At 36.0% G+C, this 26,142-nt stretch overlaps 1 long non-coding RNA gene across 2 annotated transcripts in view; it reads right to left on the bottom strand.

The window, feature by feature from the left end:
* The window catches only part of LOC118651482, a 100,139-nt gene extending 91,712 nt beyond the window's left edge, over positions 1–8,427 (bottom strand). The window contains exons 1-2 of one of the 2 annotated variants that reach the window (XR_004966257.1): positions 8,042–8,427; positions 3,695–3,945 (exon numbers count right to left, since the gene is read on the bottom strand). This is a non-coding gene — a long non-coding RNA (uncharacterized LOC118651482). The remainder of the gene's footprint in view (positions 1–3,694; positions 3,946–8,041) is intronic. The other variant, XR_004966258.1, reaches the window with a different exon arrangement.
* Positions 8,428–26,142: the final 17,715 nt, after the last annotated feature.

Here is a 26,142-nt window from a genome sequence, read left to right as displayed (position 1 = left end):
ATATTAAACCATGTACATTTAGTTCTAGTTTTACCTTGAAAGTCCTTACTTCTGTTACTCTGCTGGTTGAGAGGGTTGTAGATGATTGACATGTGTGCCTGTTCTCAAGGAGCCTACAATCTAGCCACCTAATCAGATATCTTAATGATAATATGCTAAATGATAAGGGTAAGGAACACAGAGGAAATATACCTGGGCATTCAGAGAAGGCTTCTGGCAAGATATAAAGGCTAGGCTAAGGTAAGAAGTGAGTCAGCTGCAGAAAACCAGAAAATACAGAGAGATTTGAGAATTACTTAAGAGATTAAAAACAGAATGTCCCAAAGAGGTCTAAATTCAGAGATGAGAAAGAAGACTTCATCTATGAGGATTCTCAGGTGTCTGGGTGAGGAATTCAAGCAGATTAGGTTGAGGAGTGGGAGACAGATGATGACTGAGTTTGAGGCACATAGAATCTGAGGTTCTGTGGAACATGTACATGGATCTGTGTGAGGTAAAAACTTGAGTGAGTAGTTAAGAAACATCAGGCCTGGAGATGTGGAATAATTTAAAACTATGAGTCCTATTTAAACACATTTATACCCACTCATATAGTGAAGAACTAATCACTGATGCATTGTTCATAAAAGAATGATAAGAGAGAAAGTAACTAAAGCAAAACACCAAGTCGTCAATATCTAAAAGTATTAGATAGGCAATTTTTATGATGATGTGTCATAAAGTTTGACTCTGCTTTGAATTCTCTCCCATATTTGCTAAAATAATTTTCATGTGATGTATTTATAGTAATTTTCAATTTTACATGCTTTATTTCTGCCTTAAAACTCACATTTACGATAATCATTTTCTCCATCAAGATAAATGTCAAGTGCAGTGCCACCAAACAGTGCAAGTACATTGCTTACAAAATATTGAAAAAGATTCAAAGATAACAATTAAAGAAGAATACTCTTCTATTACTTACAGAAAACTATAGCCCTTAAGGTACAGAGTATGTAACTAAAATGACAGGATGATCACTTAAGAACCTGTGGATTACTAGGAGTATTTGATATTTATAATTGTAAACTACAAAACAATATTGAAGAAATGTGTCAAAGTATTTGTAGAACAGATTGAAACCATGTGCATCTAAATGTACAGGTTCATAATGCCTAGTATATAATTCCCAAACCTATACACTCTATAAACTGATATTTTGTTGTGTGTTGCAACCTTGATTGGTGGTAAAACCAGGCCTGTACTAACATGAGACATTTATAGGTTTTTTTTCCATACAATAGAAATATTCATAGAATTATCTTCAGATATGTAAATGTGTATTTATGGGGTTCTATCCAGAATCCATCTGCAGAAGTATTTCATAATATTTATTACATATATACAAAACACTAAGGAAAATTCTGAATTCTAAAACACCTGGCCCCAAAGTGTTTGGATAAGAGATTAACTAAAATTCAAAACTTGAAATTTTAGGTCATGTTATAAACCAGATATTCAACACAAGTGAATTTCTAGAATTAAAATTTTTCATTCTTATACCTTTAAGAATAGATTTATCTATACAATATCATTATGCTGAAAACATTTCCAGCTTTTTTTCTTTTCCCCAAAAAATACCTTGTTCTAGTACTTTCTATCTTCATCATCCTTATGAAATAATCACTCATTTTTATAAAGATAGAGAAAAAATTTTCAAAAACCCAAATTATTTTTAGAATCACTTTGGTAGGGTTAGGATCCAAATCAACATCATCAGGCTTGAATAAAATATGAAAAGATAAATGTAGGAGGGATACATGCATATTCTTACACTTAGGACCAAAGGGTTAACTTCCAAGAAGAGTAGGGAAAATGGGAACACAGGTAACATTTTTGCAACTCAGTTATAAGTTGACTACTGTCCCAGGACATACTGAAAGTATGTTGAAGCTGCTCTCAAATATAATACAGTCCTATGCTTCTGATAATGAAACACTCTACCTAGAAAGAGAAATGATTGTCCCATTCTATGCTTGTCACAGAAGATAATGAATAATATGTTTGGTTCAGGGACCACCCTTTAATAGCAGCATTGACCAACTCAAATAATCCTAGTGAGGAGTAAACATGATGTGATCACTCTAGAAATTACCTTATGAAGAACAATTGCAAAGCCTGAAATGTCTAGCTTTAAGAATAAAATTATTGATGAAATTTTTGAAATGAATCAACTCATTCTGTGTAATTAGACACACCAGTGTACCTACAGGTGAGAGTTACTGGAAATATTATTATATCTCAAAACAAGACTAGCTGGCTGAAAATGAAAAGAACTAGGACACGAGTTATCCATATAGAGTTACGGGATTACCTAATGGGGGTGTGAAAAAAGTTTCTAGGTGGTCCTTTCCATTCTGATAGTCATCAGTACCTCAACACCACAGTGTAAGTTAATAATACAGCTGGATTTAGAATTTCATCAACTTTCATTGTATACATTTTAATATTTATGAAAGCATAATATTTACAAGATATAATTTCACAGATAGAAGTAAACTCTTCAACATTTGCTATATTGTATGTAAAGAAGAGGACCAATTTTTTGTATATATATATATATATATATATATTTTTTTTTTAAATATACTTTATTGATTTTTTACAGAGAGGAAGGGAGAGGGATCTCTAGAAACATCGATGAGAGAAAAACATCAATCAGCTGCCTCCTGCACACTCCCCACTGGGGATGTGCCTGCAACCAAGGTACATGCCCTTGACTGGATTCGAACCTGGGACCCTTGAGTCTGCAGGCTGATGCTCTATCCACTGAGCCAGACCGGTTAGGGTTTTTGTATATTTTACAAAAAAATAGAGTATATATTGGAAGTTATTATTAAAAATCTTGTTCATTTTCTTAGCTTTTTTTCCATACCTCAAATAAACACAAGTATGCTACTCTTAAATAAGAAAATTAACTTTCATTACTAACTTTCTATATAAATAATCTGGAAATCCTTAAAATTTTATATCATTTTTTTATAAAATGATATTCTTCACAAAAATATTCTAAAAAAAATAACTCATCTAACAATTTTAAGTTTGTGAGAATGGTGCTGAACTTTTGCTCTTTTTCTAATTTCCAAAATAGTTTATTAAAAGAAACTGGTTGAAACGTTTCTGAGTGGAGAAGGCAATACATCAATAACTCCCAGAATTTTTAAGCAGGTGTTAGGCATTTTTAAAGAAATATTCCTAACGCTGTCTAAATAAAAATAATTAGTAGTTTTCCAAACTGTTATCACTTCCAAAGATAGAACACACAACTGAAAATGGAAAGCACATACTTCCAAATGTCATGATTGTGTTTAAAAAGCAAGGAAGAGAAATCAACTGTTCCCATATTCTGGTGATCAACAGGTGATTTTTCCGCCCCCACCAAAACATACAGATTAAATTTTTAAAAAAAAGAAAAAGAAAAGACCAGATAGAAATTCATGCTTCACACTTCCCATCACCAACATACCACAATTTTCTTTGAGGCAAGGTTTTATGTGAATTAGTATCGATTCTTAATTTGTTTCTCACCAAAACATGCAGACCATATATTATACAGGGAAATGTAATTATAAGAATGGAAATAAAACAAAGCTTACTTAAGTCTTATCATATTTTCAATTGCAGTTGGAAGGACAAATGCTACCAGGAAGCATACCTGTGGCAGGGCTGAGTTGAGCTGTCTCTGGAGCGAATCTCTGTCGTAGATGACATCCTGCAGTCTTTGCTGGGCAAGCGAAAGGCTTTCTTGGGTCTCCCGTAGGGTGTCTAGAAGACGGTCCCTTTCATCAAGCATATTCACCATCAGCTGCTCAAAATGGGAGTCTGAGTCCGAGCCACTGCTTTGGGACCCCCTTTGGCTCATTGGGGTGTCCTCATTAATCGTGGGCATCACTTCACACATCATTGCTTAAAGAAAGTAAAGGGGAGGGGAGTTTAGTAAAGAAATGTTTTCCAAAAATGCTGCCCAGGCCTCAACCCAGCAAATGCTTTGCAGCTCCTTAGCCTAATTGTCTCTTTTTCCCTTATTCCAAGCAAACTAAATATTTTGATCTCAAGGAAAAGTGATTATTTTTTCATTATTTATTCCACCTAATTCAATTTATAGTAACATGTTGCTACATTTATTAATTGGTCACCTTTCTTCCCCTATAAATTTACAAATCCCTTATTGCTAATACCTTCATGTTATCTTTATTTGTTATATTGTTAACCACAAGCAGGGTCTGCCCCTTAATGGGTGGGCAGTAAATTATTTTTAAATGACTTAAGTAATTCAATGAATTAATGTTCACTCTTTTATTCAGGAAAATTTACAAATAAGAGAGTATTCTGTTTATACCATTAACAGTTTTTACTTTTTTATTTTATCAACTTTTTTTCATACCAATTTAAAGCTTTTTTACTTCAAAACTCCAATTTTATTATTTTCACATGCTCTCTCCCTAAATTCCTGCAGTAGACTACACGGTAAAGTGATTGAATTAAATATAAGCTTTATGAAATAGACTGAGGCACATACATTTGTTTAGGTTAATATACTACTAATTGCACTGAAGATTCCTTTGTTTCCTGTGAGCTGCATCATCTGGTTTTCATCCAAACAATACAAACTAACACTTTCGAATACTCCACAAAACAGATACCATGAATTACATTAGCCAATGCAGTAACTTCACATCTCAGATGCTAATCAGAGGCTACCAGTCATGAAATAAATTAACTGCACAGGATATTTAAAAAAATTATTGATTTATTTTAAAATAGACAACACAGACATTAGGATGCAACATTGATCTATTGTGTGGCATTTTAATAATCAGAAATTATCTCGTTTTCTCAGTTATGCTCTGTCTTATATTTTTAAAAGAATCAAACACATCTCAGCTTTAGCTGTTGTCCTGAGGCCAGGAGCTATTAATTAGAGGGCTTGGTTTTGTAGAAGGCTGATGTGGAGCAAGGCTGGTTTGGCTGTTGATCCTGAAGCATTCTTTGGTTTTATAATGCAAGGTCAATTCATTTTTCTGCCTACATATTCCTGTCCTTGGGGAAAATGTTTATGATGATATTTTCAAATAAAATGTCAAGACTTAACAGCTCAATAGTTAATTATTTTTTATGTAATTCTTTCTATAAATTGAGTTATTGAGGAGAGAAATTCAATTATCTGTAAATGATTTGGTCAGGGCTCACTGAAAACTAGGAGAAACTTTCAGAAAGATAAAAGTACTTTTGCCACTGCTACCCTATGTAAAAAATTTGAGGGTGGTTTTTAGAATAATTCAAGATAATGCTTGGAATTATTGCTTATCACTCAAAACACTGTGCTACCTGTAGGTAAGAATTTGACTTGTTAATTTCTTATTCACCCTAAAATAAATAACAGGGTAGATACACAGGATGTATTCATGCACACATGTGTGCACACGGGCACACACACACACACACATACATTGTTACTATTGTTAAATAATGATGAAAATAAAATATTATTTGTATTTTTTATTTTGCATTTTATTCAAACACTATCACAAAGATGGAATAAAAAGAGACTCCTAAATTTACAAATTTTCTTTACATTGATTGAAAGGAAATTGCAAAAACAAAAAAGTGTTCCAAAACATTTGAATATTTAAAACGATTAGTTTACTTGCCATGCATGACATACACACAGCTGTGTCATTCTGGGAAATCATTACCAGGAGCCAATGTAGAATTTTTTTGTGTTTTTTGTTTGTTTGTTTGTTTGTTTGTCATGTATGGTTACAACAAAATACTGGAAGAGAAAATGGTAGCATTGTGACAATTTGTGTCAAAACACTTGCAAGGTTTAAATTTTAGGATTACTTAAATGTTATTAAATCTGTATTTTAAATTATAGCTTTCTTGAAAAAAAGCCACTAGCCCATCTTCACTCAGAATTACTTATAACAACTTTAAATTCCAAGGAAAAATATAACTTCATTGATTAACTTTGTTATAATTTTCTCCTGAATATACTACCCTAATTCTAACAAAGGCTTGTCACCAGGCTCTTAGATAGCTATAAAAGCTGGTCTTTGATTAAGTCCAAAGATGCTATGATGAGAAGAAGCACCTTGGGGACTTTGGAAAGTCTATTAAATCTTCACTCAAGAGAACTGGATTCAATTTCACTTCTGTAGCATGTGAACCAGGGAAAGTCACTTCACCTGTCAAAACTTCTGTAAAGTAGGGTTAATAATCTGTGCTTTTAAAAAGGTGTTCTAAAGCTCTGATAGTATGCCTAACTGAGATTACACAGTAAGATAATAAAGGCTTTTATAAATTCAAGTATTTCTTTATTATAAAGTGACCAACATTCATCTTTTCATAAAGAATATTTTGTTTTTTTGTTCATTATATTTCTATGCCTAAAGATTTAATTTCATTGGGTACTCTGAACTCTCCACATTCAATTTAAAAAATCAAACTATGCAAAATTTACTTAGGAAATAAGATAAATACATGCTGCTTTTCTTAACCAGCAGTCAACCCAAATAAGTACATCTGAACTCTTCTCAACAAAACTGAGGGGGGGGGGGGGAGGAGGAGAGGGAGTGGTTATGTTTCTATAAAAAATAAGGCACTTTCATGAACTACTTTAGCTTCTTGCAATAGAACTCAGATTCTAACGTAAGTGACAAAATATTTGTATAATCTTTAAAATATAATATAACCTATTTCTTAAATGCACATTTTAGGTATTAAAAGCAATTAAAAATAGATATTCAGTGTAAGAGTTAAACACCCTCTCATAGAATAGATGACATCTGAAGCAACTTGGCAGTACAGAAGTCTATGATCATTCAACCTCTAGTACATTTCATCTTCATATACCACTTCTAACTTTTCTGATAATTTTCAAAATTACAACTGCCTTGCATAGCATAATTCCTGAAAAACCAGGAAGGGATTATTAACACTTTGCTTTGATATTTGCCTTTTTATCTCCTCCTCTTCAAAGTCAATTGGATACATGAATTATGTTATCCTCTTCTAGATGTTTATGCCTTGTTCATTAAATTACTGAAGGTCTCAAGACCTAGTAGAGATTATTTTATTTTAAAAAGAAAAAACAATAATAATAAGTTGGTTTGTTTAATTATCCCAGTGCATAAGTTTAGCTTGAATAATTTTATACAAGGAAAACCAACTCCCTTATTCTTAGCACATAACCTTGACTGTCTCCTAAATCTCCCAGATTTCAAAATAAAAGTTTGAATGCCCACTGGAGTCAGTACCCAAAAGATTCAAGATCCAATGTGTTTCTTAGCAATGTATACCATTTAAGCAATACCTATACAGATATAATAGTACTACAAAAGCTGTTTGTTTGTTTTTTCCTGTCAGTGAATCACTTTATTCAGGCAGATCACTAGGATTTAAACCTTAGTAGAGGCAAAGATGAAATTATCTCTGGTAGTCAGTTTCTTTTGCAAAGATTGAGTTTTAAGAGCTAACCCAGCTCCATCTCAGTTAACACACACACACACACAAAAGTAATTCCTTGAGAGAAATCCTAGCTATTGTCTGATTACGTTACATGAATATTCCTCCTCCTATTTAACCCTTTGAAATCTCCTGTCCTCAGGAAATAATACCATCACCTCTAAGGGAAGCATTTTGCACTTTCTTTACCCCAGTGCCTCTACAGCTGGCCAAAGAGCCAGATCATCTCACAGAGCTGGACAGTTATCTCTCGGCCACACCCCCACCCCCTGAAGAAGTTGACTTCATCGTTTCCACACTTAACATTCTTCATTCTGCCCAACAGGAGGGAACCAAGCAGGGAGGCAGTAGGGAAAGAGGAGGAGGGATGGGAGTCTGATGGAGAGCAAAAAGGTACAGAGCAGTAATTGGCAAGGAGGAATTTGCACCTCATCTTCCCTGGGGGCGGGGTGGGGCCGGGGTGGGGAGGGAGTTAAAAATAAATAAATAAATAAAGCGGTAGGGGAGCCATGTAACTCAAAGACAGTTATTGTACCTAATGCCAGTAGTTTTCGGGTCCTGCTTCTTCAATGGATCAATGACAACCGCAGTCGCCGGCTGGACCAGAGGGGAGGCTCACGCCCGGCGCTCCTGGACCATTCCCCTGGCAATGGGAGGAGAAAGGCGGCTCAGACCCGCGCGCGCCCCCGCGCCCTCCGGAACCTGCCCCGGCTGCGTGGCGAGGCAGCGGCCCCGCATCTTCCCGCGGCTCCGTCAGCAGCCCGAAGGAGAAGCGTCCATCGGAAAAATGGCATATTACAAATTTTGCTTTGGGAAGCAGAGCTCGGTTCAGACCATTGTCAAAGGGAGGAGAGGGGGAGGCGGCTCTTAAAGCAGCAGCGGCCCCTTTGCCAGAGCCGCCCCAGCTCCACGCGTGCCGCCGGACACCCGGCGCGGGGAGCCGGGAACTGGGGGCTGGGTTGGACCTGTAGAAACTTAATCTAGTGGCACTGCTCCCCGTCCAGGTCCAAGCCACCCGCAGGGTATCTCCCCCAACCTGAGCTTCGGGGGGCGTGGGAGGGGGGAGGATGCTGAGTAACTGGCAGGGAAGTTCTCCACCACGTCCCCCTCCGGAGTTGACCGCTGACGCCCCAAGTAGGAACGCTACAGGGAAGCGAGTCCCCAGGGATGCGAGAGGCAGGACAGGTCCCCTCCTGGCCCCCAGCCTATTTCCGCGCTACGGTGTCTTGTTTCGCTAAAAAAAAAAAAAAAAAAAAAAAAAAAAAAAAAAAAAAAAAAAAAAAAAAAAAAAAAGTCCTTCTCCGGAAAGGCAAGCGGTCAACCCCCCACACACCCCGTTTCTCCTCCCAGCCTCTTTGCAAGCCTCCTTGCCGGCATCCGTGGGCCGGGAGGACCAACCTGCCGGGAGCCGCTGTGGATGCTACAGCATCTCTCCTCACTTGCCTCTCGCTGTTGCTGCTGCCGCTGCTCCTCCTCCGTCTCTCCCCCTCCTCCTCCCTGGCAGCAGCCACCTCGTCTTCCTCTGGAACAAGGGCTTCCCCTGGAAGCTGCTGCAGTGGTTTCCACCGGCCCTTAAATAAATTCTGAAGTAATCACGTCTTCGCTCTCCCCTCCCCACGCACACGCGCTCGCGGATACACACGACTGCCCCGAAGCCGCTGCCAGGCTGCTGGGCTCGCGCGGGTCCCCGTGCCCCCCGGCGAAGGCGGGAGCTAGGGATGGGCAGGTGTGGGGCGGGGGCAGGCTCTTCCTCACCGAGCCTCCCCCCACACAATGGTCCTCGCTGGAAGCCGTGTGTCTGCCCGCGCTGCTGGGGAGGGGAATGTGCTGGGGCACCTTCTGGTTCTCCCGTCTCCCGTGCTCATGTCTTTAAGCAGCTTCCTTCTCCCAGGACGAGGCATGACAGTCACGGTTGTAAAGACTTGAGTCAATCCAGGGTGTGGCGGCATCTGTCACTTCTCATTAGCTCTCCGGTTCCTCTCCATTCATTGCTTTGGCGATGAGGATTGTGTGTTAAGTACTCCCTGCCCTAGTAAATTTCAGATTTGGGCGAAGTCTGGTCTCCATAGAGTTCTAGTTTCTCTATACCTACATGTCCTTTTACCCATTCTCCTTTCCTTCTTCATTCATACAAACCCATCTCAGCAGGGGCAGGGAGGAAGCAGAAGACAAAACCAGTACCTACTCTCAGCAAAAGAGAAAACGTTTCAGTGTGGGAAATGTACATATCCCAGTTTCCATGAAAAGAAAGAGGGTGTGCAGAAGGGAATTGGGAAAGGGGTTTTAAACATTAGGAATAATTTTGGGGTTCGTGCAAGTACCTTCAGGACATAGTGCAGTAAATCTAAAAGGTATGTTTTACTTTTGTTTAAAGCCAAGAGTCACAAGCTAACTAATGAAATAATACTCAAATACCAGCTCCCTTAAGCACAATATTCAAGATACAGATCTTTCATTTTGAGGGTAGCATTTCATTCATTTAGTGACTCCACCATGACATGTGACGTCAAGTACCCCCTTCCCAGCCTCTTCTAGATTATTATTCAAATTCTGAATCACAAAATAATTCTGTAAGAATTAAACATAGAATAATATGAAGATCTATTATATGTCAACTGGAACACTTTCCCAAATTTAATGTACACGTAGACCATTCATGGATCTTATTAAATTTCAGATTATGATTCACTAGGATTTGGGGTGGACCCTGAGTTTCTGTATTTCTAACAACTCCCAGATGGGACCACACTGTGAGCAGCGAAGTTCCAAACCATCCTATCATGTCATCCTTTGCTGTGACTTAAATACTCTTAACCATAAGAAGCCCATTAGCACACAAGGCAGTCCAGTCCATTTTCAAATACATCTGATATATGCTTTATATATGATAAAGATGATAGCTTTATCATATTAATCAGATATCAGCACTCATAACTCTCACTCTCTAAAATTCCCCAGAAGACATAAAATGTCCTTATACATGATAGACCTTCACATTTTTTTTTTGCATTTTCTTTTTTTTTTTTTATTCTTAAAGTATTACAAAGGGTATTACATATGTGTCCATTTTATCCCCCCGCCCTAGACAGTCCCCTAGCCTCCCCTATCCCCCAATGTCTTAAGTCCACTGGTTATGCTTCTATGCATGCATACAAGTCCTTTAGTTGATCTCTTACCCCCCTAGACCTTCACATTTTAAAAGACAGTTAATATGTCTCTTTGAGAATTCCTTCCTTCTTAAACCTTGGCTCTAATTTCTTTGGTAGTAAACATTTTTCAAATACAGGGTCATTTCCAGCAAAAGTCTTGATTTGCCTGACTCCCATTCGCATATCAAATAAAAGTTTTAATTCTAAGTATAAACCCTGTACATTCAGTTGATATAACAGAGTTGAAAGTCTACTCCATAGTTGGTATCACAGAAAAGAAGAATTTGATAATGGAAGGCAGAGAATAGTTGTGAAGTAAAAGATATTTAATTAAGAAGATATAGTCTTTATGGATACTCTCAGCTTAGAAACTATACATTCTAATTTTATCATTCCCAACATTATGGCCAAGAGTGTAAATAACATTTTCTATCAAACTGAGAGGCATTATTAAGAAGCAATTTTGCAGAAAACATCAGGTAAAACAATTCACATGAAAAAAGTCACTCCCTGCACCAGTTATTCAAGTTTAGTGACCCTCTAACTTAGCATGCAAGAGAATGTCCAAAGGGCTTGTTACAATACATATTTCCAGGTCAGGCCCCACAATTTCATACTCAGTAGGTCTGTGGTGTGGCCAGAGATTTTGCATTCCTAATAAATTCCTAAGTAATGCTAATAATAGTGATAGGTCAGAAATCCAACTTTCAGAACCACTGATTAAATTAATCTGAAGAAATTAACCTGAACAAAAAATATTTTTTGTTTTGTACACTAAGTATTTATTCTACAGAATAAGAAAAACAACTGATAAATATTTTCACTCAGGACAAAAATCTCTCATACAAATATAAAACCAATTATTATGTTGACTTTATCATCTACTCCTACTAGTTTTTGATAGGTAAGAATCAATGTTTAAGATGAAATAGCTTACCTCTTAAATAGTCAACTATTTGTTACTTCTTTCATTAGTCTAAGTACCTAACATCAATGAAATGAGTTACTCCATAGAGGCATACAGTATTGTCAGCCATACTCACTAATTCTTCTACTGTATTTTATTTCAAATATGAGTATTCTTGTCTATATACTCTTTAAGTACAACCACTCTCATTTTCACTATGATGGCTATTCTTTCCATCTCTTTAGATATTCTACATATTGTGTGTTCTGTTAGTAGTAAAAATGATCCTATATAATAAAAACCTAATATGCTAAGTGTCTGGTCGTCCATTCAACCAATCAAAGCTTAATATGCTAATGATAAACTAAGGCCACTCAACCGCTCGCTATGATGTGCAATGACCACCAGGGGGCAGATAGTGCACCAGTCACTATGACGTGCATTGACCACCAGGGGGCAGACGCTCCAACCGGTAGGTTAGCTTGCTGCTGGGGTCTGGCCTATCGGGACTGAGCGAGACGGGCTGAACACGTCCTGAAACTCCCCCACCCCCTGCAGTCCCTCTCGGGCTGGCCAACCTCCCGCATCCCTCCCTGGCCCTGATCGTGCACCGGTGGGGTCCCTCGGCCTGGCCGGCACCCTCTCGCAATCCAGGACCCCTTGGGGGATGTCGGAGAGCTGGTTTCGGCCCAATCCTGCAGGCCAGGCTGAGGGACCCCACTGGTGCATGAATTTGTGCACCAGGCTTCTAGTAGTAATAATAATAAGAAGAAGCACTTGTTTTATTTAAATCAAATATAGTTTTGTTTGTAAAGATACAGTTTACTTAAATCAAGCACCAAAGAAAATGGGTAATTAAGCATGGGCCATGACAATAATAGCAATTTAGTAAGTGGCAGTAATTTTCTTTTAAGTACAAGAATAATTTTCATGCAAAATGAAAACAAGTAATATTAGTTGTAATAGACATGTTGATATTAATATCACCTCATTTCAACTATATAGCTACCCATTTATGAAAATACTTCACCTATATTCATAATAGTTTATATTAACATTATTAAAACAATTAAATGACATTTTGTTTTTTATTTTTTATGCTACATATTACTCTTCTTATTTGTCTAAAGAAGCAAACTACAGAATATGAAAGCTATATTAAGCACACACTTGCTGACTCTTGTGCCTCCACTAAATGTATAAGTATTAATTCTCACAAAATAAATTGTTGTGAAAGGCTACATTAATCAACCTTTATCTATGCATTTATATGGAATTACTGTAAAATGTAGCAATTTGACGAATAGTCACCAAGATTTCAACTCATAACTAAGAATGTCTTAGTATTACAGAAGAGCAAAAACTGTTATTTTTTGAAGTCAAGGTGTGATAAAAGAAAACAAGTTTTAGAGATTTTTTTGCATTCTTTAATGCTATCAGACATCAATGTAGGAGCAATATAAGGGCTCTAAAATAAGTTAAATAGTGTTGGCTTTTGGAATATTTTTTATTCTTTTTAAAGGACAAAATAACATTATAGAAAATATATTTTCTTTTTAATCCCTGAGATCAAATATTAAAAGGGAAAAAACATTCTACTTATATTCTCTAATTGTTTTTAGAGAGAAGATTTATTCTAACATAAACCCTCATAATAAAGATTTTCATTCCTGCCTTTATTCCAATTCAGGCAACCTCACTTTGTAATTAAAGAATTATGGTATATTATGCTGGGAGTTTTAATCTAGTTACAGTTTTACAGATGAATAAAATAAAAGTCAGTAGAATTAATTCCTGGGTTTTCAAATGAAGTGTCTAAAGAAGCTAGGCAGGTACTTTTTAACTTCTATTAAACATAAATCTTCCAGAATTTGATTCAAAATGAGTAATGATTACCTAATTACTTTGATCATTGACATCACTGATACCAATCCAATATTTCTTTGTTTCAATTGCCAACACAAATAAAGTGGATGAAGTTGAGATAAGTGAGTATTGCTGTTCTTCAGATTAGAAATCACTGGGGAAAGAAAAGTCACCAACATAAAAATAAGCTTTCCCTTAGTGTTCACCATTCAAAGACATGTAAGCAGTCATGGATAGTAAATTAAACAATAAAAATAAAATGATAATGCGTGGCTGGTATTGCTCAGTGGTTGAGTGTCGACCCAAGAACCAGGAGGTCATAGTTAGATTCCAGGTCAAGGCACATGCCTGGGTTGCAGGTTCGATCCCCAGTAAGGGGCATGCAGGAGACAGCTGATCAATGATTCCCTCTCATCACTGATGTTTCTATCTCTCTCTCTCCCTTCTGCTTTGAAATCAATAAGAGTATATTTTTAAAAAATAATTTATATGGATAATCCTTATTGAATGCAGTTTAAATATTCATAGAGCAATGAGGAATACAAATGTATGCTTTATAAAGACTGTGAATAGAAGACAGCATCTTCAATAAAAAAAATTATTAAGAATAATTCCTAGACAGTTGATGTTGTGTAGAAAACTTTCTTCAAAATGATTGTTATATATGTCTTTAGTAAGTGGCTCTTGTCTGTTGTTCAGTCTTAAATGAGGTGGACTGAAATTTATATCTAATGAGTACAGAGGAGTGAGATGTGGAAGGGCGGTCAAGACCAAGTGGGAAAATGGCAAGTGTCCTGGCATATATTAAAAAATTCATTTCCAAATCTAGTAGTTTAAAACAACAATCTTTTGGTTATTTATCATAGCATTAGTGGGCCAGGAATTTTATCATAGCTTGCCTAGGTAGTTCTGGCTTGGAAGCTTTCATGGGGTGCAGTGTAACAGTGGCTAGATGCTGAAAGAGTGAAAGTGGGGACAGCTAAAGCAGCTAAGGCTGACTCAGAGGGATGGGCTCTCTCTCTCTCTCTTTCTCTTCCTCTCTCTCTCCTTTTGACTTCTCCATGTGGTACTGCTAAATGGGATAGTTTGGGCTTCATCACAGCACAGCAGCTTAAGAGCAGTCAGACATGTCAGCAGAAGTCAAAAGTGTACAAGGCAGAAGGTGCTTCACATTTCATGACCGAGCTTTGAAAGTCACATAGTGTCACTTCCACCATATTCTGTCATTAGATAACAGTAACGAGCTCTCTTGATTCCAAAGGGAAAAAAAACAACCCCCCCCCCCACACACACACACACACTTCTCTTGGTGTGAAGAGCATCAAAATCACATGATAATAAGAATATTATTGAAGCCAATTTAGCAAATACAATCAGCCACAGCAGCCTACCTTTATGAAATGCATATTTATTATTAAAAATTCAGTTATATTACATTAATAGGTTTTTAAATGTAGGCAAAGTCTTTTAAGAATAAGAATATATAAGTAGCGCCCTAACCGGTTTGGCTCAGTGGATAGAGCATTAGCCTGCGGACTCAAGGGTCCCAGGTTCAATTCTGGTCAAGGGCATGTACCTTGGTTGTGGGCACATCCCCAGTAGGGAGTGTGCAGGAGGCAGCTGATCGATGTTTCTCTCTCATCGATGTTTCTAACTCTCTATCCCTCTCCCTTCCTCTCTGTAAAAAAATCAATAAAATATATATTTTTTAAAAAGAATATATATGTAGCTGATAAGCTGTTTGTTAGAGATGGGCAGAATTCATAGGAATTAAGTATGAGAAAGCAGATCACTTGTGTGTCAAACATAGACAGAAAGAGACGGAAAGATAAGAGATACCAAATATTCAGGAGACACCTAGGTACTCTATATTTATAATATGTATATATGTCTAAGAATAAATACACAAGAGCCTGTAGGTGTTCAAATACCACTAGATATGCAAAAAGAAGAAAAGTACGATCATTCTCAAATCTTTTTTGGCCGTCCGTTGGTGACCTCAATTACAACCCTAGATGTTTTCTGCTACGTAATACAAATAAAGCTCATGGCTTTTCATTCGGCTAATTGGAGAGCTACATCTATTGGCCAGGTGTAATTGTTTCTGCATCTCTCTAGTAGAACAAGGATGTGTTGTTGCCCCAGAGTGCCTGTTGACTCCTCCTGGCTCAAACTTCAACTCTGGCCCTTGAAACCATACCATCAGTGTGGAAGGCTGGTGCGGCAGAGAGAAGAACAGGACGTTTGAACATTACATACCCCAGGATTCAGATGATGGTGCCCTTCTACACTGTACCTTATCATAGGTATGTTCATTTATCCTAGCTCTTTTCTCTGCTTCGTGTGTTTTCAATAGATTTGATAAAATGTATGATTTCAGTAATTTGTTCTGTGAGCTTTTCCATTTCATGACCACTGGTGTAGCTTGCTGATAATATATTTGGAGGTCATTAGTGTACCAAGGTGATGTCCCGTATGACAATTTATCTTGACAAGTGAAGAGGCAACTGGGTTTTTCATAACCCCAAATATTTTCCCAGTGTTAGCTCCATGGATTGAGCCCAAAATAAAACAAATAAACAAACAACAAAACCCTTATACCAACCAACCAGATGTCTCTGATACCAACCAACCAGATGTCTCTGATACCAACCAACCAGATGTCAGCCAACTGGATGTCCTCCGGAATCAATGAATTCCCATTCAGCCACAGAACCTAAAATAATCTCATAGATATGTAAATTATCATCAAGTGGTGCCAAATGGCCACCAGCAGTTGAGTAGGGGCAAATGGAATGCTGGGAAGCATGTGAGGTTTACTCAGGTATAGACATGGGCAGAGTTCCAGCCCATGAGGCCTTGCAAGAGCAAGCGAGGACACTGGCCCTAAGGAAGGGGCTAAAGCGTATTCTTGAAAGTATAATTAAGCAGACTGCCCCGTTTCAAATCCTATCATATGCTAGCCAACCTTAAGCAGATTATTTAGACTTTCTGTATTTCCCATTTCAATATGTATAAAATAGAGATAAAATAGTATCTGCATCATAGAATTAAAAGAGATCATTTATATACAGAGATAAATAAATGCCAGCTATTATTAGCTTTAGTATTTCCAGACCTGAGAAACCAGGCAAAACCTAGTATTTGCAGTGAGATAAAAATTAGAGGTCACCGTAGATCAAATTTATATAAGCAGATGGAAGTCAGGGATGTCCCTAATACATACCTTGCTTTATTCTTTGAATTCTGAGGTTTCATCTAGAGAATATATAACTAAATTATATAAAATTTATGTTAATATTAGAGGCCCAGTGCACGAATTCGTGCACAGGTAGGGTCCCTCAGCCTGGCCTGCGCCCTCTCGCAATCCAGGACCCTTTGGGGGATGTAAGACGGCCAGCGTCAGCCTGATCCCTGCAGGCCAAGCCAAAATCGCCAGTCCAACATCCCCCAAGGGATGTAGCAGTGCCAAAGCGACAGGCGGCTGGAAGGAACTCGAGCTGGGGCCAGGCAGTGCTGACGCTCATCCTTGCCCTGCAGCACCTGCCACCGCAGCTGCTGGGTAGTGCTGCTGTGGAGGCAGGAGAGGCTCCAGGCACCGCAGCTGTGCTCGCAAGCTACGAGCCCAGCTTCTGGCTGAGTAACGCTCCCACTGTGGGAGCACACTGACCACCAGGGTTTAGCTCCTGCATTGAGTGTCTGCCCCCTAGTGGTCAGTGCGCATCATAGTGACTGGTCGACAGGTCGTTCTGGTCATAATAGTCGCTTAAGCTTTTATATATATATAGATTTATGACATCAACATAGCATTTAGTTTATTAATCTCAGATAATATTATTCTTTGACAAGGCTATGTGAGAGCTCTTTTAAAGAAATAAGAACATATGGTAAAATATTAATAATACAACCATCTTAGGATTACATGTGTTTTAGATCTATAGAAAATATCCCTGTGTTTAAAACAGTAAATTATTAATTCATCCAACAAATATTTATTGTGCCAGACACAGTTGATAGGATAAATCCGACATACTCTCTTTGAGCAGTTACCAAAATGATTGTTAAATACAGAGGAGCAACCTGTCAAAACAAGCAATAAATGTCTACTTAAACTGTTCTAAGGCAGCAATTTCCAACCTTTTTACCTCATGGCACACATGAACTCATAACTAACATTCTGAGGCACCCCAAAAAACATTTTTTTTGCCAATCTGAAGAAAAAATAAGTAAAACTTTCACTCATTCACAATTGGCCTACTATTGTTGTGTTGGCTATTCTCAGTTTTTAATTTGAAAATCTAAGGGAAAAGAAGTCAACACCCTGACTAAATAGTCAGGTATTGCATGTTTTTAAAAATTCTTGCGGCACACCAGTGTGCCTGCTATGGCACAAGGTTGAAACTTGCTGTTCTAAGATATTGTTTTTACTTTAAAAAGGTAAAGAGTTGTATGTACTTCAATGCACTTGAATTAATAGCTGACACACTGGACTTACTCAAGAAAAGAAAACAATTATTCTTTTTAATATTAAACTAAAATATGCAAAGACATCTTTCACTCGAATAACTTTTCCTACATCAAATACAGTTTTATTTTTGTATTTATTTATTCCTCCTACCTCACCAATATGTTGTCAGGCTAACTTCTGATATCATCATGTATAGTAGTTATGAGAAGACATTTTATTCTGTCTTCCTTTGAAGGCACACTGTTATTCAATCAGTTTATGACATTTAATGAACACCGTAGTGGCTCTAAGCTTACTTTAAAATTTTTCCTAAGTTTTGCCTTGGGAAGAAATTGAGGTAGTAGGCTGGCAAGTGAGGGTATAGCAGGAAAGACTCAGGACACAGAAAATGTGAGGATCGAGGATCTCTAAATAGGAATTCTTTGTTGATTTGCAACATCTGGGAAGGCTTATCCAGAATTCTCATAAGGCTTCAGGAAGCAGGATGAAATCCGCCAAACCAAGAAACAAGTTTCAAAATCTTAAAAAATTACGGGGTTCTAAAAATAATTACCTCCCAGATATTATTTTTATAGTAAAATGAGACAAAATTTCCAAATAGAAGGCATATTACAGGAAAATCTTTTAAGTACTATAAAGCAATTTGAATATTTGGGTGCATATTATAAAAAACTGAATATTAAAATTGGATTTTGATTGAAACAGTTTTTTATAATATGGAAAAATATTAGTTAAATTTCTTTATTTTACTTTAAGTATAAACTTGATACTCCTGTCAGACAGTGTTTAAGAATATAAAAGCCTAATATGCAAATTGTCCTCGCGGGAGTTTGACTGGGAGACCAATCGCTCGCTCTGACGTGCACTGGCCACCAGGGGGCGATGCAGAACAAAGGAAGGCCCTGGCCAACAGCCAGAAGGCCCTGATCAGCCCTGATCACTGGCCAGGCCTAGGGACCCTACCCATGCACAAATTTTGTGTACCGGGCCTCTAGTATTATTACATCCTGTTATGTTTACTGCCATAAACATTACATTTTATGAATTTAAATGTATAATTTATGCTTTGGTTCATTTTAGAAGACATTACTTTATACTTATCTCAGAAGCTCTAATTTTAACAAATAACTCATAATATTCCATATAAATTCAAGCTGTACAGAAGGATTATGCACATTTAAAATTGGCTAAATACTTGAAGATATAACTAATGAAATAGGTACTGTCAAAACATTGTAAAATGATCATACAACTAAGAATATTTGTCATTTATGAGTACCATCTGCATGAAATATTTGATACCCAGGCATTCCATAAACAATTACTGTTTTAACAGTCTTCCTTCCTTCCTTCCTTCCTTCATCTCTATTATTTATATTTACTAGTATATGAATAAGAAATGTTATTTCTTTCACGAACTTGTACATTAGGTATTTATATTTTAATTTACATTATATTGTATTACAAACCTACATTAGTTGAAAAAAATCCCAAATTATATTTGTAGTTATTTATTTTCTTGTCTTTTACTGGAATAATGTACATGCCATGTAAATTAAAGGCGACATCTTTACCTAAAAGTCCTTTGAATGGTTTGGTTAATTACTTTTCTGTGACCTGAAGATATGTTTAACTTATTCAAGTGGGAAGACTATTCAAGGCTTAAGGGTTATCTATTTTAAAAACTTTAGGAAAACCTATACTTGGTGAAGGAATGGCACATTTTAAGGACTAACCACATTGGCCAATTGGAGAAGATTAATAAAACACCACTAGCTTAGTAAGCGTATACATTATGGATCAGGCACCATGTGAATATCAGCAAAAGTAATCTAATATTTCCTTCTTTGTCATTTGCCTATCATGTAACAAAAGCATTCCACAGATACACAAGGTGATTTAGTGTAGACTAATTTATAGTTATTTTGTGATCAGGTGTTAAAGAAGTGGTTTGTTCTTTAGAAATTAGATCAAGATATTCAGGATGACCTTCAGATGGTGACCTTTGTTCTTTGTCAACTTTAGCTAATTATAGGTCTTGGTTTCAAGGTTAATGATGTGATATCCATTATGCTGTCAGTTTTCTGAAATAAATCTTTTCTTAAATAATATCCCTGTAGTAAAAGTTTTTCAGATCAGGAACCATTCTAGCCAAGCAGTTCACAATTTAATTATTGTGAAAGAAAAGTATATTAAAATCTTAAATGACACCTTTAAATTAAGTGCTACCACTATCCTTTGATTCATATCTTTGAAAGTAAAGTCACTTTAAAAGCTAATGTAAAAAGGGAAAAAGAAACAGTGTAAAACAAATCGTTTGCTTATATTTGAGTGATACACAAAAAAATTGTTTTATATACATATACTGTATATATATACTGTAAGATTAAAATATAAATACCTAATATACAAGTTCATGAAAGAAATAACATTTCTTATTCATATACTAGTAAATATAAATAATAGATGATGAAAGAAAGAAGGAAGGAAGGAAGGAAGGAAGGAAGGAAGGAAGGAAGGAAGAGGGAGGGAGGGAGGGAGGGAGGGAGGGAGGGAGGGAGGGAGGAAAGAAGGAAGGAAAGAAGGAAGGAAGGAAGGGAGACTGTTAAAACAATAATTGTTTATGGAATGCCTGGGCATCAAATATTTCATGCAGACGGTACTCATAAATGACAAATATTCTTAGTTGTATGCTCATTTTGCAATGTTTTGAGAGTACCTATTTCATTAGTTATATCTTCCAGTATTTATGTAATATAATATAAAGAAATATATATATTTGTAGAAGATAATAAAATTAATTATATTACATTTCTCCAAAGTATTTAAAATATGGTCAAATCAAATGGTAAGTAGAAGGTATGCTGAGTGGGGTTTAAAATACATTTCTAATGTTCTAACTCCACTTTGTATTGGTAATGAATTCACATTTAAGAAACCTGAGAATCATATATGATTTCTATAGTAAGACCAATTCTTGTCTATCATTACATATGACACCATTCTGTGAACTAAAAAGAAATCAATTTTTAATAATAATATTAATACTACTACTAATAAAACCATTTTTATAAGAAAATCAAGTCATAAGTATTGTTTCTTTTTCTGTTTAATACAGTGTTTTAGAATCAAAGCTAAAATTAAATAAAATAATTATTCCTGTCATCTGCATTTCTGATTAGTTAGAAAATGTTTTCTAATACTAGACAATAAAAAATGAATATGGAAAGTTCATAGTATCTCAACACAAGTCATGAAAATTGGGAAAAAAAAACTGCCATTCTAAGATCTATTTCAAGAAGTAATTTATCTTAGAGGGTCATTAATCACCATTATGATTTATCAGTTTAAAGAATATTTACAAGTTTTTTTTTTTTTTTTAATCTGCCAAATCCCAAATAGAAACTTGGATGTAGCATTCTAAAAAGTGAAATAGGAGTTTTTGTTTATTTGAACATAATTTGATGCAGCTCAGGGCAAAATTCTAAAAACAAACAAACAAAAATTATCTTCTATGCCCATCAATGTTTGGCTAACAGGTCAAAGGAATGTTAATTTATTATCTTTGAAGGTTTTGCTCTGGGAGCTTTTAAACTTAAACTTTACATTATAACAATTAATTTAATAAATTGTCACAGACCTATTGATCAATGTAAATTTATAATGTAACGTCACTAACACATAAAATTGTTCAATATTATTTACCAAAGGAGCTAATGTCTCTTGTCACTTTACACCTTCTTAAGAACATTTACTCTCTTCTAATTACCAAAAAAGTAAAAACATATGAAGCTGGTGTGTACCTTAAAATTTCCTTGCCACTGAGTGAATTGAAAACATATTCTGTAATTTGCATCTTCAACATATTTCCCACTGGTATGCCCTCTTTCTTTTCTTTGTACATAGCAACCTGACAATGAAAATATCTACAACAGATGCATAAATCATAAGTCTATTGATTGTAGCCATCCATTTTAGACCACATTTTAGGGACCATATTATTTGAACAATAAATTTACTGGCAAGGAATTCAGCAAAATGATCACTGCCCTCAAGTAGCAACTGTAATCACAACATTTCAGCATTGGTATTGACAGTTTGCCTTAATGTTTCATCATGCACTTCATTCTTCACAATAAATTGAAGTTTAAGTTAGCAGCAGGGCTTTGGCATAAGAATTCATATTGCCTTTGTGAAATTAAGATATACATATATATTTAATTCAATACTCACATAAAAGCTCAGCTATCTTCCTTTTGTATTATATTCTATCATTTTACATTCAAATTATTCTGATATCAAAAAGTCCTGCTGTTTTGCCTTTCTCCACTAGAATAGGGAACTAACAATAGAAATGTTCAATGATGAAACCATGGTTACACTAGAGGTTCTGCATTAGTCAGAGCTTCTATTAATTTGTGTTATGTCCATCATTTGAGGCATATTTTAGTATTTTAAAACAGCCTCTATTCTTGAGGGAGGTACAGTAAGAGACAAGATTTTAAAATATCAGCTACTTACATTAAACAATATCAAAAGCTTCTAAGTGAAACAGAACTAACGTATATACTCTTTCATTGAGCATATGTAAAATAGCATTCTGCAGATAAAAATCATCATTATATAAGTTTATAATAGTCAAAACTGAAAAAAAAAAAACCACTAATGATCATTCCTAAGGGACTACTTAAACAAATTAAGGTTTTGAAATACAATTGGTATTCTGTAATGTTTTGAAAAGGATATAATACAAGGAGAGTGTTTTGGACACTGTCATTTTGGGTCTCCAGATTCACGCCTGACCTCTCTGCACTCAGCTTGATTTATTTTTAGTGATTAAACTGAAGTCACACGTTAGAATTTCTTTGAGTTCAATTAATAATCATATTCTCCATATGCATGCAGATATGGTGTCTTTCATGGGCTTTCTTTCACTACATGATAAAAATACTAGTTTCTAAGCCATACTGTAAGCTTTTCACCACTACAAATAAAAATCTGTTAAATTACTTTGACTTACTCAGATAGCAAGTGAGCTATTTAATTATAAATGTTTGAAAATATAGGATGAAATAAGTGGTAACATTAAATAGAATATATCATTAATAATCATAGTATTGCTAAAATGCTATGGAAGAAAAGATAGCTGTGTCCATGAAATTTGTTCTATTATAAATATATAGAAAGTTATCTTATTCTCTTTCTCTTGAAGAAATTAAAGATAAAAAGAGATAGACTGATTTTATATTGTTAGACAATGAGAAAGTCATATTCCTATAACAGAATATAGGTTTTCTCATTTTAAGTTTTTACTAGCCACTCCATCAGGTACCTTAATAATAAAGAAACTTTATTTTTATCAGCTATAGCTTATAAACAGATATTGATTTCTTTCCAGTAGTGATATAAATAATGAAAAGATAGAATGATGTAGCCAAATGTAGACAATAAATTAAACCTTAACAAGTTACATTGTTATGTGAGAAGTGATATAATGACTGAATTGAACCAAAGTTTTTAAACAGGGGAATTATATTTATACATAGCAGTTTCACTGGTTTTCAACTGTTCAAAAAATTGTTTTTCAAAGTTAGAAGAGTTTCAGACATTCTCATCTGGAAACTGTAAAAATTATTATATAGAATTTTAGTTTCCATAAAAAATTTGGAGCTAAATTTTATTGACATTCTGGAAGATAAATGAAAGCTTATTATTTTGAACCGAATTAAACTTACCTGAAACTTTAATAATATCCTTGTTATAGGTTCCATGTGTATTTTGCATCTCTAAGGATGATAACTCAATCTTCACTTGAAAAATCTGACCTAATTATTCAGCATTTTAAAAATAAACCTTAAAACTCATTATTGCCATGATACCTTCTTAATATTTTCTCATTTATTTTTAATGTAGTTTAAAGTGAAATTCATTTCTAACTACTGAAGACTTTGTCCTCATAACTTATTATTTTATCCTCTCTTAATAAGTGTACTTTTTTTTTGTTCTTTCTGTTGGATCTAATTCACTTTAGGTTTGCTTCACACAATTACAAGCAAATTTTTTAGAGCATGTTCAAAGTTCATTTAAATTGGCTTTAAATATATGCCTGTGCTCTGGAGCTCTCTCCATGTTTTATTCTATTGATCTACCTCTCGTTTGTATCATCAACCTCTCCCTTTCTTTTGGCTCTAATTATTACAAACATACAAACCTACTCAAGCCTCATCTATCTTTTAAATCCCTCCTAGGGCCTATCTACTCTACTATCAATTAATAATATAGATCTCTTCCCATTTATAGCTGAAACAGGAATTTTAGGGGGATATAGGCAGGTTTAGGGAATTTTTAGAATTGGGGTCCGTGGGGGGAAAAAAGGGCTACAGATTGTGAGAAGGTACATTTCCATACACAAGGAAGCCAGGTGCAGCTATTTTTCCATAAGACAAGGGAACTGGAAGTAGCCAAAAAAGGTCTATGTGTACAAAATAAAGAAGGAGGAAGAAAGCCCAGAAGGAATGGAAGGACTATGAGGGAGGAGGGCTTCAGGAATCACTATAGTAACCAATTTGAAAGGGAATATTGATGATCAGAGGGGATATCAGGACACAGGAACTGCAGCTTTTATAAACCATGGAAACAGGAACTCAGTGGGACCTTTTCCCCCTTCCTGGTACAGAATTTGCCAGGAGACCAAAAAATACACAGGAGTACTTGGAGGTCCAGGATAAACCCATTTATTTTCAGATGTTTCACATGTTCTAGTACAGTGACTCAGGGGGTCAGTTCTCCAAATCCTGAGTACGTCAATATGGAGGAAGCTTTCTCTTTATACCCCTTGGTTTCTTTGTTTTCTATCTGTTTCCTAAGTACCAGGCTCTTGTGGTGGGCTTGCACAGCCCCTCCTGAGTCAGTTAGAAGGGGAAGTGAGATTGTATCTAATGCCTGGTCTGGGTGGTACCAGTGACCTCCCCTCTAACTAAGCCAGTGATGGCGAACCTTTTGAGCTCGGCGTGTCAGCATTGTGAAAAACCCTAACTTAACTCTGGTGCCGTGTCACATATAGAAATTTTTTGATATTTACAACCATAGTAAAACAAAGACTTATGTTTTTGATATTTATTTTATGTATTTTCAAGCCATTTAACAAAGAAAAATCAACCCAAAAAGTGAGTCCGCGTGTCACCTCTGACACGTGTGTCATAGGTTTGCCATCACTGACTGCTAAGCTGTTACATTCTTTGTTTATGGCCCCTTTGTAAATTGGGAGCAATCAGGAAAACAGGTCCCACCATACCAGACTGTGGAGAAAGGGGCAGTGACTTAATTAGAGGCTCTCAAGATTGTACATCAAGTTACTGGCACAGATTCAGATTGCCAGCCCCCCCAAAATGTCCCATTTTCCCCACCATCCCCACGTGGGAGTCCATTCTGTGGGATTCTTTCCCTCTCCCCATGTGGGAGTCTGTACTTGTTCTTCAATAAATCTCCACCTTTGCTATACCACCCTCTGTCTGTGGATTCATTCTTCGACTCGGCAGGAAAAGAATCTGGGTTCCAGTCCAGAAATTTCGTATCATAGCCAACCTTCTTGATATATTCACCCATAATCTCTCCATTGCATGAGCTCCCACTCATTCTACAACACACAACAAGATTCTCTAACGAAAGTCAACTGTGAGCTTCATGTTACTACACCAAATGGTCACTTTCCAGGCTTCATCTAACCTGAGCTCACAGAAACAGTAGGCAATGCTGACAGCCCTGTTTCTCAGAACTCTTTCTATAGCTTTCCTAAAACCATATTTCCTAATTTTACTCCTAACCATAATGACAATATTTCTTGGTTTGCTCAAGAGAACCTTGGATCATGCTTGCTGTTATGGAGTCACATTCATTTTTATATTTGTCCAAGACTTTTCATTTTTAAATAAAATTTTACTATTAACTCTTGCATTAAGTATGGCAAGATGCACTTGGTAAACTGCTATTTCAAAATGTCCAGCTTCTGCTATAATGTTGCCTAGCATGTGAAAAATGTGGGCAATACACAGAATCCTCAATTTATTTATTTATTTATTTATTTATTTATTTATTTATTTATTTAATTTTAAATTTATCTTTATTGTTGAAAATATTACAGATGCTCCCTTCTTTCCTGCAGTGACACCCGCCACAGCCCCCCCCCCCACCTTTGCCATACTATTGTCAGTATCCATGGGTTATGCCTATATACATATGTTTTTTTT

The sequence above is a fragment of the Myotis myotis genome, unplaced genomic scaffold, assembly GCF_014108235.1.
Source record: "Myotis myotis isolate mMyoMyo1 unplaced genomic scaffold, mMyoMyo1.p scaffold_m19_p_3, whole genome shotgun sequence".
Classification (NCBI taxonomy): Eukaryota; Metazoa; Chordata; class Mammalia; order Chiroptera; family Vespertilionidae; genus Myotis; species Myotis myotis.
This window is presented reverse-complemented; position numbering and strand designations above follow the sequence as displayed.